The sequence below is a fragment of the Acartia tonsa genome, chromosome 12, assembly GCF_053477335.1.
Source record: "Acartia tonsa isolate MP-2025a chromosome 12, ASM5347733v1, whole genome shotgun sequence".
Classification (NCBI taxonomy): domain Eukaryota; kingdom Metazoa; phylum Arthropoda; class Copepoda; order Calanoida; family Acartiidae; genus Acartia; species Acartia tonsa.
In genome coordinates this window covers 36,963,619-36,981,597 of record NC_137271.1, presented here as the reverse complement: position 1 = coordinate 36,981,597, position 17,979 = coordinate 36,963,619, and positions in this window count along the sequence as shown.

Sequence of the window (17,979 nt, the reverse complement as noted above, 5' to 3'; positions counted from 1 at the left end):
CACAACTTTTTATACATAAACCCTTAAAATTGCATAGCGATTTTCTATGTTTTTAAAAAACATTTAGTATTATAGTTTGATTATTACGTTTTCTAAATACAAAGTTTATTTTTTGATCCAACTACAATCGAATAATCCTAAAGGACATACGAACAAACCTTAACTATAAAAATCACTGCTAACGAAAAGTGTGATAAACGCCCAGTATACATACTTTTTATCCACTTGAGTTTCAGTCGACATACTTTTTACCCCCCTCAGTAACTAATCATGTAATAGACACGGATAAGCACTTACATACAGGGATCTAAAGGGATAAGACAATGACTGATAAATTGATGTACATCCCCAATGATGATACACAAAATTACCGCTTCAAAAGTACAATCAGTGATAAAAACGTTTGGACACTTAACTAAATGAACCAACCAATCAAAATTCAATAAAAGTCCTCAAAGTTGTTAACTCGTTGAGTAAACAAATGAGAAAACATTGTTATTAAACTTTGGGGACTAGTGTAATAACCAGTCCCATGTCCCCTTCCTCCCTGACCTAAATACGTCTGCCTAAAAACTTTTACTACAGATTAATAAATGAAAACGCCCCCTCTAGGTATTTCAATGTTAATAGGATGTTTTTTTAGTAGCAAAGCTACTATATAATTTGAATTGTCTGTCTGTGTGTCTGTCTGAAGAAACGCAAGGATTTTAAGGGATTATAAATTGATGTCCCCAATAACGATAGACAACATTGCTGTAAGTTTTATTGGTTTAAAAGTTTAGACACTACATGTTTGGAAACAACCAAACAATATTCTGTTTTAGTACTCAAAGTTTTTGACCCAACGAATGAGTTAGCACGGTTATAAAACGTTGAGTACCATTGTAATTTACAGTCCAATGTCCCTTTCCTCTCTAAGGAAACGTAATTTTCTCATCTTCTATTAAAGATAGACGGCTGAAAATTTTATGTAAAGAAGCATTCAGTATATAATTTACTTTGTTCGCTGGTCTTAATATAATTCTATATTCGTTTTTCTATCAATGGTCTTATTGTGCTTCGCTCCTTATAGATGTCGTCATCCTTGTTAATGTATGTATAAGCTTTAATTACAAACATAAATACTGTGCGAAATCAGGACAATTATATCTGTAACTAGCGGCTGAAAAAGCCTGAAATCATCCATATAGGCTTAACTCTAAAAGTAAAATAGCCTAAACCCATCCCAATATAAATAATCAGTAGTTATCGAAACTTTGGGCTACAGATAAAAAAATCACACATTTTTATGTAAAAAGTAGCTAAACAGTTTTCAAATTGTTACAGAAATAAATAAACGTTCAAAGTTTCAAATCGAAAGGACAATCCAACTGAACTACGCTATCAATTATCATCAAAAGTTATCCGTAACGCACAGACGGACAAACCGACCCTAATTGTAGAACGTTTTTATTTCAAAGTGAATATTGCTTTCAGCCAAATTGAAATGAACAACATTTATAAGAAACTTCAACGAATTGTAGAAAGACAGCTGTACAATGATAAATGAGTTATTTATCTTCTTTCTATTTATCTAAAGTATCTTAAAACCTGCCTATGTCAGAAGTTCTTATAAAACAAAAGCAAGACCAAGGGATGAGTTTTTATGTCACTAGTGGGTGAGCCCCTAGGGACATGTTTATTAAGAAGGGCAGGGGCGTCCAAGCTTATTTATTTGGGGGGGGGGGTAAAAATTTTTGAAAGGGGGAGGGGGGTAATTTGCTTTTGGGGGGAGTAAAATGGAGCACGAAGCGCAGCGGAAATTTTGTTACCCCCCCCCCAAAAAAAAAAAAAAATATAAAAATTTTACCCCGGGGGTAAAATTTGCTTGGGGGGTAATTACCCCCCTTAAATCTGTTGGAAGATTGTTGTTTAACCACCCCCCAAAATTTACACCTGGGTAAAAAAAAATTTTTTGGGGGGGTAATTTAATAATGTAAAAGGTACCTACCTAATAATGAAATTTTTTCCGGTAGGGATTTTTTATTTTGGGGGGGTAATTACCCCCTCCTAAATGGTTGGGGGTGCCTACGGCACCCACAAGGTAGGGGTAAATTCGTTTGGGGGGGGGGGGTATTAACCCCTTAACCCCCCCCTTGAACGTCCTAGAAGGAGGGGTATCATTCCATACCTACAGAATAGCTTCATTTTTGTTAGAATTATATAGAACATCTCTTAGTCTATTGTTTGGGTAAATGGAGTTTTGATGTGAATTTTACCTCCGGTGTAAAGTTTTTGGTGGAAACCAAATTCCAGCAAATAGAAAAAATCTTTGGTGTCTTTTAGAGGGAGGGTCCACTTCAAAACTAAGGGAAACTACCAAAGAAGTTAGTGATGTTCCCCTAAAATATTTGTAAAACTGCAGTTAAATTAAAAACAATTGATAACTATCAGTTTAATTTTCCATATATTATCTATAGAGGGGTAAAGTAATTCAAATGTAAAAATTCTTTTGTCAAGGACATCCAAAAAAGGAGGGAAGGGGTGATAACCACTTAACAACAAAAATTATTTCAAAGTGACGTGGGCATCCCCCATTTTTTAAAAAAGGAATTATATTTTACCTCACCCCCCCCCCCCAAATAAATTTACCTCTTTACTTGGGGTGCAACAGGTGGTGGCACTAAAAGTTTGAGGGGTGGGTACCCCCCCTCCCCTCCCTCAACAAAAAACGAAACCCCTTCCTTATTTAAAGCGCTTCGCGCTTAGATTTAATGCCCTTTAAAATCAGTTGATTTACATATGTTTTTAACTGTTTAGCCCCCCCCCCCACAAAAAAAATTGTCATATGGTTATCAACAGTGATATTGCTCTATACCTCATATCTTTATTGTGAACTATCTCAGCAATTTAAAACAGGACAGTCGGTGCATTACTAAAGTACAATTTACTTAGAGTGATAAAAAATGGATGGAGGGTTATAAATCCCTACGTATGCCTAAAATAGTTGGATTTAGGTCCCAAAACCTTTTTTACAGTTATCTAATTAAAGGAGAAAAGCTTTTTTTTATTCATTTGACCTATATCAACAAATGAAGTGGAATCAACATGTAATAATAGTATATAAGAATTTTAATCATGATGTTCTAGTTGGTGCATTATAAAAATTAACCTAAAAGTCAAGTAAACAAAGAAACATCATAGCACAGTTTTAAAACAATTTTATGTTTCTTAATTTTTGTTATTCTCATCCAACAGTAACAGGATGTCAGTCTGTCCCTGTATCTCTCGCTTTTGGCCCTGTATCTCTCTAACCTCTAAACCAATATGATTCTCCTTTACAGAGAAGTTTCTTTAGGTCCATAAGATTCATAACTATTTTTAAGGAGGATTGATCAACCCTCCCAAGAGTTATCGCTTCTGGAAAGGGCCGTAGACGCTATTACTATCTTTTTTTTTTAACTCATAAAACAACTTTCAAATCAAAGCCCAAACCAAGCAAAGTAAAGCTAGTTTAGACAGGTATTCGACCAAAAAATGAGCAAAAAGAATTTAGTTTACCCTCCCCAAAAAAAAAAATTTACCCCTGTGGTAAAATTTTTTTGGGGGGGGGTAATTTAAATTTTATTAAATATATAGTATTAAAAATGCGCGCGAAGCGCGCAAACATTTTTTTTATTAGAAATTTTTATTTTGGGGGGGGGTATATACCTCCCCATTTGGGGGGGGGGGGGTAAATACCCCCTCCTAAATAGTTGGGGGTGCCCCATTACCCCCCCCCCCTTGGACGTCTATGCCTTGACTTATAAAAGGCATTAAAGTCTTTAAAAATAAATAATGAAATACTTTTGATTTTTTAAAAACCCGTACTTAGATCGAAAGGTTGAAAGTAATATAATTTTAGGTATGGCTTTTTAAACCCATTGAAAATTTTGCTATTTTCATGGAATCATCGTGGAGTGTAGGGCTTTTCATAATCCATTAATCCACCCACCGCGGCTGCTTGTAGCTACAATGGACATCCACCGCCGGATTTGTGTTTTGAAAATTTGATAAAAACTTTTCTTTTATCGTCTACTGATTTATAGTTGAAACTTCTTTCTCTATCAGTGTAGTAAATGCACAAAATTTGTGAGTCCTCTAGCTTTGTTTTTTTAGGGGGTTATTTTTTTTCTTGGGAGGGTGGTGTTACCCTCCCCTAAAATAGTTAAAAACTTTCCCAGGGCCTATGAGAAGCTACCCTGTAAAGGTGATCTATATATCCATCAGTACTAACAGACAGACAGACGTCCTGTTACTTAATTTTTTTCTTGGAGCAATTTATCTTGGAAGGGTGGTGGTACCCTCCCCCAAAATAGTGTGTTTTGCTTGTAGTAAATGCACAAAATTTGTGAGTCCTCTAGCTTTGTTTTTTTTAGGGGGTTATTTTTTTTCTTGGGAGGGTGGTGTTACCCTCCCCTAAAATAGTTAAAAACTTTCCCAGGACCTATGAGAAGCTACCCTGTAAAGGTGAACAATATATTCTTCAGTACAAACAGCCAGATAGACGTCCTGTTACTTAATTTTTGGGGGGGGCAATTTATCTTTGGAGGGTGGTGGTACCCTCCCAAAAAATAATCAAAAACCTTCCCTGGACCTATGAGAAGCTACCTTGTAAAAGTTAACTATAAATCCTTCAGTAAAAACAGACCGACCTACATCTTGTTACTTTACTATGAGGATAAATTTACCAGTAATTAAACATGAACTACGTTTAAAGATATGTTTTTCCATCGATTAAGTGGAATACCCGAAGGTTTTCCTTACATGATACAATTTTGTGAGATTTATTCTGCTAGACCTAGCCATTTTAAAACATTGTTTTAAAAGTTGATAGAATTGTTTACTGACCTAATTTTTCTAGGTTATTCTTTTTGTTTTGTTTTAGTAAAAATTTTAAAACATCATTTTCCATCACATTATCACATTAATTTTTTTTAAAAACTTAATTTATTGTTAAAAAAACTATTTTTTATTAATAATTGAGACACCTAGCGACAAAATTCTGCACTACATATAATAAAAGTTTGGAAAACGTAAACATTTATCTTTTTAAAAAGTCCAAAAAAATATCATAGCCTTTAGAATAGAGAAGCATTAGATGGCCTTAAACCATCCACGGACCTATTTTTAGCTATCTTGAAATGAAGACCTCAATAAGTTTAATAATCATCGAAATCTATATATTATAAGATAGATAAATTTTATTAAAACAAGGATGACAACATCTATAAAAGCGAAGCACTGAAACGGTAGGACAAACGGACATTAACACTTGTATAGTATCTGAACTGAATAATCAGAATTTAAAAGAATAAGAGTCGAAGCAAAATTGTAAGTAAATTTGTTGAAAAACTGCTTGAAGCAGGATAATGTTTATGGACACACTTACATTTTTGGACTTGATTATAGAGTTGATTCGCTTATAATATTGTTCTTTGTTGTCCCAGGAATTAATATACCAAAAATCAGATCAAACGGATAATTAGAACCATTGAAAATTTGTTGTTAAAAAAGTAGAAAAATCAACATGTTTAAAATGGACGTACGGACATTCTAGTAATGATTATAGAGTTGCTACGCTTTCTAAATCGTACCCAACTACTACAGGAATCATCATGCAAAGTTAGAAATCGATAGGATAATTCTAACATGCCTAAATTAACAAATAAAAGCTATCTATCTCGGACGGACGGACGGACGTACGGACCGACCCTACTTATAGAAAAGCTTCGCTTTTAATAACTAATGACAAAGAATATGGATAGCGATACCGGATACTGTTTAAGGACATACTTATATTTTCAGGACTTAAAATTATATATGTATAATAAGCATGTGTAGGTTATAATATTGTACCTTGTTGTCCTAGGAATTATTATTCCAAAAATCATATGAATAGGATAATGATATCACACAAAATATTTAAGCAAAAAAAAATTAGAAAATCATTATGTTTTACTTGAACGTATGGACTTTCTTGTAACAAATATATTGTTGCTTTGCTTTCTAAACCGTCTCACACCCCAACAAAATAGCTTAAAACCACCACAGGAAAATTAAGTTAATTCCCTTAAGAGTACAACCCAATTGGTTCAGTGGTTGCCGAGATTTTAAGCTTAAGACAGACGGACACAAGTCGTTCTATAGAGGATATGAGGAAATTTGGAAACCAAATATATTTTTTTCTTAAATAAAATATCCCACCTTAAATTTTGTTTGTAAAGTGCCAAACTAATTTGTACTAATTAATGTAGATTCATAGTTTACATGATTGCTTTTTACAAAGTAACAAATGGACAAACATTTTTGTTGTTAATTTGCAGTGTAGATACTCTATACAATGTTTTCCAGTATGACTTCGCAACTTATAAATATCCGAAGGATTAGAACCGGTTCTCAGCCATGCTGAAAAATCATGTAAAGCATCGTATTACAGACAATTTTCAAAATAAAAATCATAAAATTAATAGAAATTTTTATCTTATAATTTTATATTTTAATATCCGCAGAAATCTGTCTATAACTAATACAATCATAAAAAGATATTTCTCTAAACTACAATTCAAATATTTTGCTTTTGGAAAATACGCTACTGGGGCGCAACACGTAGCGCAGCTGCTCAAAGTTGGGGTTGTGATAGGTTCGAATCTCTGCTTAAACTGCGGAATCACAAAAGACGTTAGAATTTGTTAATACTGCTGATTTGTCATTTGCGCGACAAAGGTGAGATTAGGGAAAATTCTTTGGCCTAAAACAGGCGCAATTAATAAGAATTGGGACTTCCAAAAATGTCGTTCAATATAAGTGTTGGTTATTTAATGTTATAAATGTCCTTGGAACAAAAATTAATTAATGAAAAGATTTTGAATTTTAATTATTAAGTTTTCCACATACCAATCTTTGGCCTTCTTAGAAAAATTTGAAATAAAACATTTTTTTTACAAATTCCATTGCATGATTAAAACTTGTAGTAAAACATATAATTAATTCTCTAAATATTTCACCAAATATTCCTCCTTGGGAAAATGAAGACAATAAAAGAATCAACCAAAAGAATTTCTACCCATAACCCCATGCTTAAGTTGGGGCTATGAAACTCACAAAAATATGTACATCCCCATGATCTAAATTAGACAGCAAACGGGCTCTTTGCATTTTAATCATAACCTATTCTATATATATATGTAAATGTAAATAAATATATAATATATCTTATCATTATTATTAAAAGCGAAGCTTTTCTATAATTAGGGTCGGTCCGTCCGTCCGTCCGTACGTCCGTACGTCCGTCCGTAACGGATAGCTTTTTTCGTTAATTTAGGCATGTTAGAATTGTCCTATCGATTTCAAATTTTGCATGGTGATTCCTTTAGTAATTAGGTACGATTTAGAAAGCGTAGCAACTCTATAATCATTACCAAAATGTCCGTACGTCCATTTTAAACATGTTGATTTTTTTACTTTTTTAACAAAAAATTTTTATGTGTTCTAATCATCCAATGATTTGATTTTTGGTATATTGATTCCTGGGACAACAAAGTATAATGTTATTAGCGAAGCAACTCTATAATCAAGTCCTAAAAATGTATGTATGTCCATAAACATAATCCTGTATAAAGCAGTTTTTCAACAAATTTACTTACAACTTTGCTTCGACTCTTATACATTTATATTCTGATTTTTCAGTTCTGACACTATATAAGTGTTAATGTCCGTTTGTCCTACTGTTTCAGTGCTTCGCTTTTATGGATGTTGTCATCCTTGTTATTCTATAATTTATTGGGTTTTAAAAACATATAAGTTAATTTAGACATGATAGAAAATAAAAGTTTTAACGTTAGACACTCAACTAAATGAAACTACCAATCAAAATTCAATAAAGGTCTCAAAAGTTGGTAAGTTGAAGTAAGAAAACATTATTATAAAATTGTGAAACTAGTGTATTACCAGCCCAAATTTTTTAATGGTCCCAACTGTACTAGCCCCATACCAACCAAATACTCATTTTTTATCTACCTTTTCTCTCATACATATATCTGTGTTTTCATTGTACATACAAAATAACAAAAAATAAGCCAAAAACAGGTTTAAAAAGATGGATAAGTTACAACATGAAATAATATTCAGTTTTTCCTTCAGTTTTAAAAGTAATGCTTTATTGCACATCTTCTTTGGTGACTCAAACTGTCAATCATGATCTTATACTTTAGTTCCATGTTCAAGGAAAAAAATTTCAAATTTGATTGGTTGAAAAGCTAGGAGAAATAGAAATCTTCAGTCAATAACTTTAGTGTCTCTGTGAAGCTTAGTGACACTTCAGAAAAAGAAAATTATGATGTATTTCCATTCTGTTGTAGTTTACGGGGTCGAAGGGGCAGCTTGCCCTATGAGTAGCTTTACAGTAAAAGAAACCCATATTAACATATGCTTTTTAACAATATGTTGGTTTTATGGCAAGCACAATTTTTGTGTTTCATGGGTATGGTTTTTTTTCTTGACTTCCTGTGTACTCGTCTTCCTTCTTACCTTTTGCGCCATTTTAACAGGGCTCCCAAATTTAAAACAATGTTTTGGAATCAGTTACTTGTTTATTAGAGTAAAACACTAGAGGGGGGAGGAAATAAATAACGGTATTTCTCTATCCCAATGACCTTGTGTCGACTCTTAATTTTGTCTTTGAAAATCAACCAATGGTGATGGAAATATTAACGCAGCCAAGTAGCAGAAAACAATTTAATAGCAAACAAAAAAGGTTAGTGAAAAAGCAGGGGAGGAAGAGAATGATACCAAGGGTATTAGACAGACAGCAATTTACATTATAAACAAAGACAGGCACCCCAACCAAAAAAGGAATCATAATAAAACTTGATGGAAGTATGCAGAATTTGAATTTATTTAATCCCTGAAAATTCTAGCCATTTATCTTGAACAGGAATTGAGAAAATTGCAAAGACGTAAAAATCTAGGAATCAATCTAGCACCTTAATTAATAGACAGACCTACAAAACAATGTATAAATTAGATGTGCATATGTCAAAGTAATCTTCAATAAAAATTTCAGCTGTCTATCTCTAATAGGAGCCGAGAAAATAACCTTTCCCCAATAGCGTTACTGACTGACTGACTGACTTATGGACGGATGGACAGACAAAGTGAATTATAGAGTAACTTCACTACTAAAAACTAAATTTAGAGTAGCAGCAAAACAAAATACATGAAAGTTCTGAGGTGAAATCTTTTTAAAAAATTTGCCCCACTAAAATCAGTAAAATCAGTGAGGCAAACTGCAGCTTATACCAATAACGAAATTAATTCAAAAAAATCACGAAACCTATACGTGTTTTTCTGCTGTTGTTGGGGGGGGGGGCAACACATCGTAAATTGACGACCTCTCCATTTGCCCCCCAAATATTATATTAGATTTATTTTGCTTGTTGGTTATACCTTATTACTGGGCAAACTGATTTTTTTAGAGGGGATAATTTTGCTTGATAATTTCTAGTGGGCCAAACTGATTTATGTGAGGCAAAAGTTTTTTTTAAGAATTCACCTCTGGTATTGTCATCTCTTTATTAAAATAAAAGGAAAAAAATTAAAAACTTTTTTTTTAACTTGGCAACCCTGTTCAAAATGTAGATGATTTCCCGCTAAAAATTTGACCCCGACAATTTTTCCCACAGGAAAATATGTTGACCTTTTATTTCGGGGGCTTCCGTCCCAGTAGCTCAAAAAAGTTTGGGAAATGGTTTTAAAAGGGGGTTGGTGTGATCCCTGCAAGGGGACGTCTAGGGTATCATTAAAGAATAGATTATCATTATTATGGGGGTAAACCGTGATTCCGTGAATTATGAGAAGCACAGCTATTCTAAACTCTTACATTTTATATTAACACAATGTACTGTTATCAGTAATGAAAAATTACTATCATACTGGTAATTTAAACTGGTGAAAAAGTTAAAGGAAAAAGAAAGATAGAGTTCGATAAGTTACTAATTTCACATTCTAATGATTATAAACATGATTAAACTTTATATTATTGTTCAAAAGTTTGGATCTAATAAAAGTGCCTACAGTTTTTAATCCAAAGAGCAAGTGAAGACTGATTATAAAACTTTGGGTAACAGTATAACAACATTACCTACAACATTATAACAGATAAAGATATCTAAAAATAAGGTCAATCTAACTACTTATGGATGTAACCATCCTTGAATCTAAACAACAAAAGAAAAGGATATAAAGTTGATCTCTATGGAAGCTTAGGTGTAATTTTATATTATAAGGTCAATACTATAGATCAATAATCAATATGAGAATTTTCATTCATAACATTTTTTTTATTTTTCGCTTTGCTACCATTTTTTCTTTCTTTCTCTTTTTAAAACTAAAATTTAAAAAAGAAGTAAAAAAAAATTCCCCTCTAAAAATTTAATTAATAGGTTTTTTTCATTTAAAAACTGAGAAAAAAAAATTGGTTGTCGCATTCAACCCATCCCCATGTCAAGTGTCTCTAGGGGCGTAGCCGCTTGCCTCATATAAGTCTGTAAAGTTTGGTACTGATTTATGTGTAATGAGGCGTTTAGTATCAGGATTATATGTAGATATGAACAAATATTCTTAAATATTAATTAAAAATTTTTAAAAATTCCTTTTCTATTTTAGATCATTGTATAAAAACAAGGATGACAACATCCATAAAAGCGAAGCACTGAAACGGTAGGACAAACGGACATTAACACTTGTATAGTATCTGAACTGAAAAATCGGAACATAAATGTATAAATGTCGAATCAAAATTGTAGGTAAATTTGTTGAAAAACTGCTTAAAAACAGGATAATGTTTATGGACATACTTACATTTTTGGACTTGATTATAGAGTTGCTTCGCTTATAATATTGTTCTTTATTGTCCCAGGAATCAATATACCAAAAATCAGATCAAACGGATAATTAAAACACTTGAAAATTTGTTGTTAAAAAAGTAGAAAAATCAACATGTTTAAAATGGACGTACGGACATTCTGGTAATGATTATAGAGTTGCTACGCTTTCTAAATCGTACCCAACTACTACAGGAATCATCATGCAAAGTTTGAAATCGATAGGACAATTCTAACATGCCTAAATTAACGAATAAAAGCTATCTATCTCGGACGGACGGACGGACGGACGGACGGACGGACGTACGGACGGACGGACGGACCGACCCTAATTATAGAAAAGCTTCGCTTTTAAAAAGTATAACTAGGTATCTTCATAACCTATGTTATAAAAAAATCAAATACAAGTAAATTGAGAATAAAATTTAGAGACTGTTAACTGCATATATACTTCATTTGTTGGTTTAACAGCCCGAGGTACAACCCTTTTGGTTTTTCAATTTGTACACATTGGTGGATGCGCCCCTTGACTTTGTATAAATGAAAGCTGGTAGAAAATATCTCTGAACCATCTGGAGAGTCAAAAGAAAAGAAATATCCTAAATTCTTACCATTATGGAAGCATGTTAATTTTACTAGAATTATGAACTGAGCTGGATCTTTAAATCATTTTAGTGGTGAGCCAGATCGGGGTGAGCCAACTTTCCACCAATGACAGCACAGCATTTTATGAAATGCCGCACTGTGATTGGCTGAAATTCGGCTCACCCCGATCTGGCTTACCACTAAAATGATTTAAAGATCCAGCTCTAAATTAGTTGGGTTCTTAACAAAATCTTTAAGTACATACAAAAAAGCCTTACTATTTTATAACCTTGGAATATTTGTCTGTGTCAGGCGGATTAGGACAATGAGGCACATAGCATATCTGGACACCTGGAAACTTACATAATACAACCAGAGGTCTCTTTACAGGAGAAAGTTTGGTGCTTCCCCCCCCCCCCCCAAATATTTTTTACCCTACATATAATCTTGCGGGGAGTCATAATGCTGCGAGGCTGTTCATTACTAAAATAACCCTAACCTGACATAAGCTAATAAAAAATCAAAGGAAATCTATACTTCCTATCTTATTTTCATTCTATTATAAGATATGGGGGAATCTCTGTGCTCAATTAGGCACTTTGAGGGAAATCGCCGTGATGGATATTTATAAATTTCATTTGAGAATCATAAAATTATTCTACTACTTGCTAAATGTTCTATATATGAAAGTGAGAAGCCTAAATAATATATAATAATGATAATACATTTAATATATATTAACACATACACAGCTAAACATTATGGTGTTTTATCAATTACGCACAAATATCTTATATCATCAAATATGATAGCCTAAAACCATCTCAGGACCAATGCTAAAGGTTCTTTAGATATAGTTTTAAACAAAAAAAAAATATTTTTGAAAGTTATTTTTTCCAGTTGCAATTTCTCTTGGGAGGGTTAAAGAAAACCATGTTAGTCTGGCGGTTTATAAGTCAGATAAACATTCTGTTACTTAAATATATAAGATTGCGGACGTGCCCCTAGCATCTAGAGGTAGGGAAGGGAAAAATATAGACTAAATTTAGATCTTAAAACAAATGTACTAAAAACAACCCAGGACCTGTGTAAATCGACTCTAAAATGAATACCTCAATTGGTTCGGTACATATAGAAATCTTAGGCTACAGACAAAAAAAAACTCATAATAGGATGAGTAATACATGTCATACTTATATTATGTGGAATTAAAGGTACACCAAACATTAACCAATCCATCAAAACCATTGATTTCACTCTCACACACACACCCTCTCTCTCTCTCTCTCTCTCTCTCACAATCTCTCTCTCTCTCTCTCTTTCCCTCCTCTCTCACTCACTCAATGACACTAACACACACCTCCCCCAATAATGACCCCAGAATAAGAAAAGTTCTCCCCCAAAACAAATAATAATATTTTTGTAATATTTTTGGCTTTAATAAAGAGTTTAAGTCTTTTAAGCTTTCGCTAACCTCTATACCGATTGAAAAAATATCATAAACATAGCCTAAAACTTTCCATGGTCCGATAAAAAGCTTTCATTTTTTTTTAAAGGTTACTGCTTAATTAACACAAAAACTAAAAAAATGCGCCAAATCGTATGAACACTTTTCCCCTATAAGAAAGTTTGGGCAAGAATCATGGTTATGACCTTCCTGCTTTATGTGTAAATGACAAACTGTGTGAAAACTTCGCCCCAATAAATATAGACCAACACACAGGGATACAGGGATAAGTGTAGTGGATACTTCACTTATAGAAATATACAGAAACGTCATGTTTTACGTCCTTAGTATCTGGGGGCTCTGTATTCAAAGGGACAGAGAGGGGCTAAAAATAGCTTAAAACAATCCAAAACTTAAATCACAGCACTTATGTGAAGCTTAACTGGAATAGAGAACCCCATAGGTTCAGCAGTTAATGAGATCTTAGGTTTCAGGCAAAGACCCTTACCAGTTATGAATATCATGCTGTAATAATAATCAACAAAGAAAAAATAAAAAAGTGTATCATTTATGAAACATTAGAATGCCAATATCATTGATTTCTTAATAATAAATAATATAGGATAGAAGTTACTATTATTATACCTTCAAAATTTGATACATATGATGTATATCATATCCTAGTTTTCAAGTCAAAGTGGCATAAATATTAAGTTTTTTATTAGATTCAACAAGGATGGTAACTACTAATGAGTTCTCCTTTTTATGGAAGCTTTACATAGTTTCTGGCAAGGGGGAGGGGGTAAAGTGGTGATTACCCCCCCCCCGGGCCCCCCCAAACGAATTTGGGGGTTCCGTAAGCATTTCAGTAAATATCTAAATCTTTTTTATAGGGGCAATTTATCTTGGCATGCTGCCAGTGTCGTGGTAACCTCCCCAAAACTAGTTTAAAACCTTACCAGGACCTATTTGAAGCTACACTTTAGAGGAGAATCATATTTGTTCATCAGCTAGACTTGTGTTTTCATGTATAGGAATGAGATACTACTAAATATTTAATAGTACTTTATTATTAGGTTGGTACTTTTTACATTATTAAATTACCCCCCTCAAAAATTTTACTCCAAAAATTATTTGGACGCCCCTGGTTTCTGGAATGGTTTAAGGCTATTTCATTTTTAGATTTAAGACTTGGAGTTGTTATAGGCTATTTTTCTGCCCTCCTTTTTATCCCTTGAAGCTAGGGGTGTAGCCACTAGTGATTAAGATATAGTAGAAGACAAATTCAATTTAAATCTTTTTTGTTAAACTTCGTTAATAAGTTGGAAAGATAAAGTTATAATTACTTATCTTACATACTAGCGGCTGCCGCAAGAAGAATAGAGTGGGGAAGGAAGAAAGGTAGCCCCACACCCTTGGTTTAAAAAAGAATTTTGAGAGATTTTTCCGAGGAGGGGTCAGAGAGATCTTCCGTTACAGACAGACAGACAAATAGAAATATTGTCACTTCAATATCAGGATAAACAACGTATTTGCATACCCTATACTTAGTTGGAATATACTTGGATAACAAGGGGAAAATTGTTTTGAATTTAAGTTGATATATCTCCTGTCATTCATTGGCCAGTTCGTTTATCCTTCAGGAGTGGAGGGGAAGTATCCCTTTATTAGAGTACATGCTAATCTGGTGTAAGATCAAAGTAATAAATCCATTGTTATTATAGAGTAGGCACACATTCTAATTAGATGAATAGAATAAGGCTGATACAAAAGAAAATAAAAAAGATGAAAAAAAGTGGAAAAAGAGAAATTAAAGGGGACAGAAAAAGTTAGATTTTAAGATAGGAGAGTAGAGAGACAAAAAGCAATAAGAACTTCTCAATGAAGAAAGAACAAGGAAAAATCTTTCAAATGCAGGCGAAGCTTTTTCATAAAATGAGCTTAATTAACCATTATTGCAGAATATACAATGATACATATAATAAGCAAAGCACTAAAAAAACAATGTTTTATTACAGAAAGAAGGATAAAATAAGTTAAAGAGTAATATATGCTCATTATTTAGATTAGATTAGATTTATTATTCTTATACATACATAGAAAAAAAACTACAATAATAAATGAATTAAATGAATATTATATACATTTATATATACAGAAAATTTTATTGATATAGTTAATTTATAAAAATATTTTCTTCCCAAATGGCAGTTTCCTAAAAAATAGGAGTATGCAGTAATGTGTATTCACACATTGTTTTCATACAGGCCATATAAATAAGACAAAAAAAAAGATAATAAGCAATAAATGAAATCATATTGGAGAGGAAAGAATGATAATAGGAAGGATTGATTAGGGCATACAAGTCTCACACCATTATTGCAATAATAGAAATTTAAAAAATTTTAAACAAATAAATTTTGATTAATTTATCAGATTTCAAACAATATTGAAAAGAAATATAAATTTATCTACATTCTTGACATAATGGGTTGTTACACACTAGAATTAAGCTTGATAACAAAGATTCTTTTAGATTTTTAATAAATTTTTTTCTTGGTTGATTGTGGGTTAATAAATCATTATTACAATGGTTATTCCATAATTCTTGAAAATGATACTTAGGAAATCTTTCAATAGATTTAAACTTCGGCTTTTTAACATCAAACATATTTGAGTTTCTAAGATTTCTGGTATGTAATTGGTTACGGCGAAGCCATGTACCTTGAAAGGAACTTGGTAGCTTACTGTTTATAAAATCATACATAAATAATAATTTCAAATAATTAGCTGATTCATGTAAAGTAAGGACATTCATTTTTTTAAATAAAGGCATTGTGTGTGAGATGTGTTTCTTACTAAAAACAATTCTTATTGCCTTTTTTTGCAATTTAATTAATGGTTCCATAGTAGATTTAAGACCACAACTCCAGGCAGGTAAACAGTAAAGTAAATGACTATTTATAAGGGAATGAAAAAGCATTTTTTTGCTATCTAAATTCAGTATATGTTTAGCTCTATTTATAAGAAATAAGGAACTAGAAATTTTTTTACGTAAATGTTCTACATGATATTTAAAATTTAAAGAAGGATCTATAAATACACCTAGGAATTTAATTGCAGGAATATTGCTACTTGAATTGACATAATTTAAGATTTTTATTTTCTCAGGATCAAACTCATTTTCATTGTTAAAGTTTAGCTAAATATTAAGAGCATTCCAATCAATAGTATTTTCGTTTTTATTAAATATCATAATTTTAGTTTTATCAGGATTTAAGCTCATTTGATTACTCCTAAACCAATCAGATATCTTTTTAAGTTCATTGTTTAATTTCAGTTTTATCTCTGTAAAGTTTTTACCAGAAATTAAAAAATTACTGTCATCAGCAAATAATAGGGTAAATAAATCAGTACAGTTTTTAAGATCATTTATGTAGATTAAAAATAGAATTGGTCCTAAAATAGAGCCCTGTGGGACGCCTCTATCTATTTTCAGCTTTGTTGAGTCAGTGTTGTTTACATGTACAAATTGCTGTCTATTACTTAAATAATTTTTAAACCATTCAAGTTCAATGCCATTAATGCCAATTTTTGACAACTTTTTAATTAAAATATGGTGTGGAATTGTATCAAAACATTTTGCAAGATCACAGAAGACTCCAATTACAGTTTTATTATCGTTTTTTGCTTCGGCTATATAATTTAAGTGGTGTACCACAGGGTGTATTGTAGACTTTTTTGATTGAAATCCATACTGATGTTCAAAAATGTCTCAACCATGACACTTTGGTTGAGCTTGACTTCCGAATTAGCGGGAAGTTCACGAGATCAGTTGGCGAACATACAAACCCCCAATACCAGGAACCATCAAGTTTCAACAGCAGGTTTGAATATAGATTTATTGATGAAATTATTTCAAAGACCTGAAATTACAATATCAATTAGTTCATAATTCCAGTTATTTATAACCACGTAATCTTATTTGCTTTTTAAAAAATCATTTTTCTCTACGGTAAAAAATCTTTGGAAACTTTGGCTTTAAAGGAAAATTATTTGGTTTAATAAATCATTGTTAAATGCAACAATAAGGCACATAAAAATTACTAAAACATATATTAATCATAATTAAGTTTCATGCTTAGCTGGCTAAAGCCTTTTTAAAACTACATATAATCGTCCTATACACCATACTTCTTAATTAAAATAACAAATTCTACCTGAAGCTCTTATGGTTTCAAATCCCTGATATACTAGGGTCGTTCACACACTATGAGACCAATGATAGGCCCAATTTTGTTCTCCGAAATCTTCACACTCTCATATCTCATTCAAAAGTAAAGAACGTGCGCATCATAATACACAAAACAATCCATGCCGCGCCACATTATGAAAGGAAAGCCATAAAAAGACGACATTTGCGCTTGGTTTTCAAATAATGATAAGGAATTAATTTCGTACTTGATAAACACAAAGCTTCCTCGAAAAGAGGTTAAGACACACCCCCCGTTTGAAAGTCAAATTAACTTCCTTAACGAGATTCAAAGTTTTTTTGCGCTGAGCACTAGCAACATTTCTCACTAAACTCAACTCACCATAATCACATGAGAATGGCCACATCCCGAAAACGTGACAATTTTGCTCCTAACTAAATGAAACCCCGTGAAACGCATACACAATATTATACTCCTCACTAGGACTCATAATACCTCACATTTTAGGATAGAAGGATGGGGATTGGTTTGTACCATACAACATTCCATGCACATGACAATCACAAGATCACATACACAAATCCTAAAATAGATAATCCTATTAATCATGATGTTGTAAATATAACAACTATACTAAATAATAATCATTTCATAATCAATAGGTAATAAATCATTATTAATAAATCAATAAGTACCTACGAAATCAGGTTGAAATGTAAATGTAAACAATAATGGTAAAAATAAAACGAAATAAATCTTAGACAAGAAAATTAAGATTTATAGGTACTTAAAACTAAATTTGTTAAGCATCAAAAAGAGTAGTAAGAAAAAA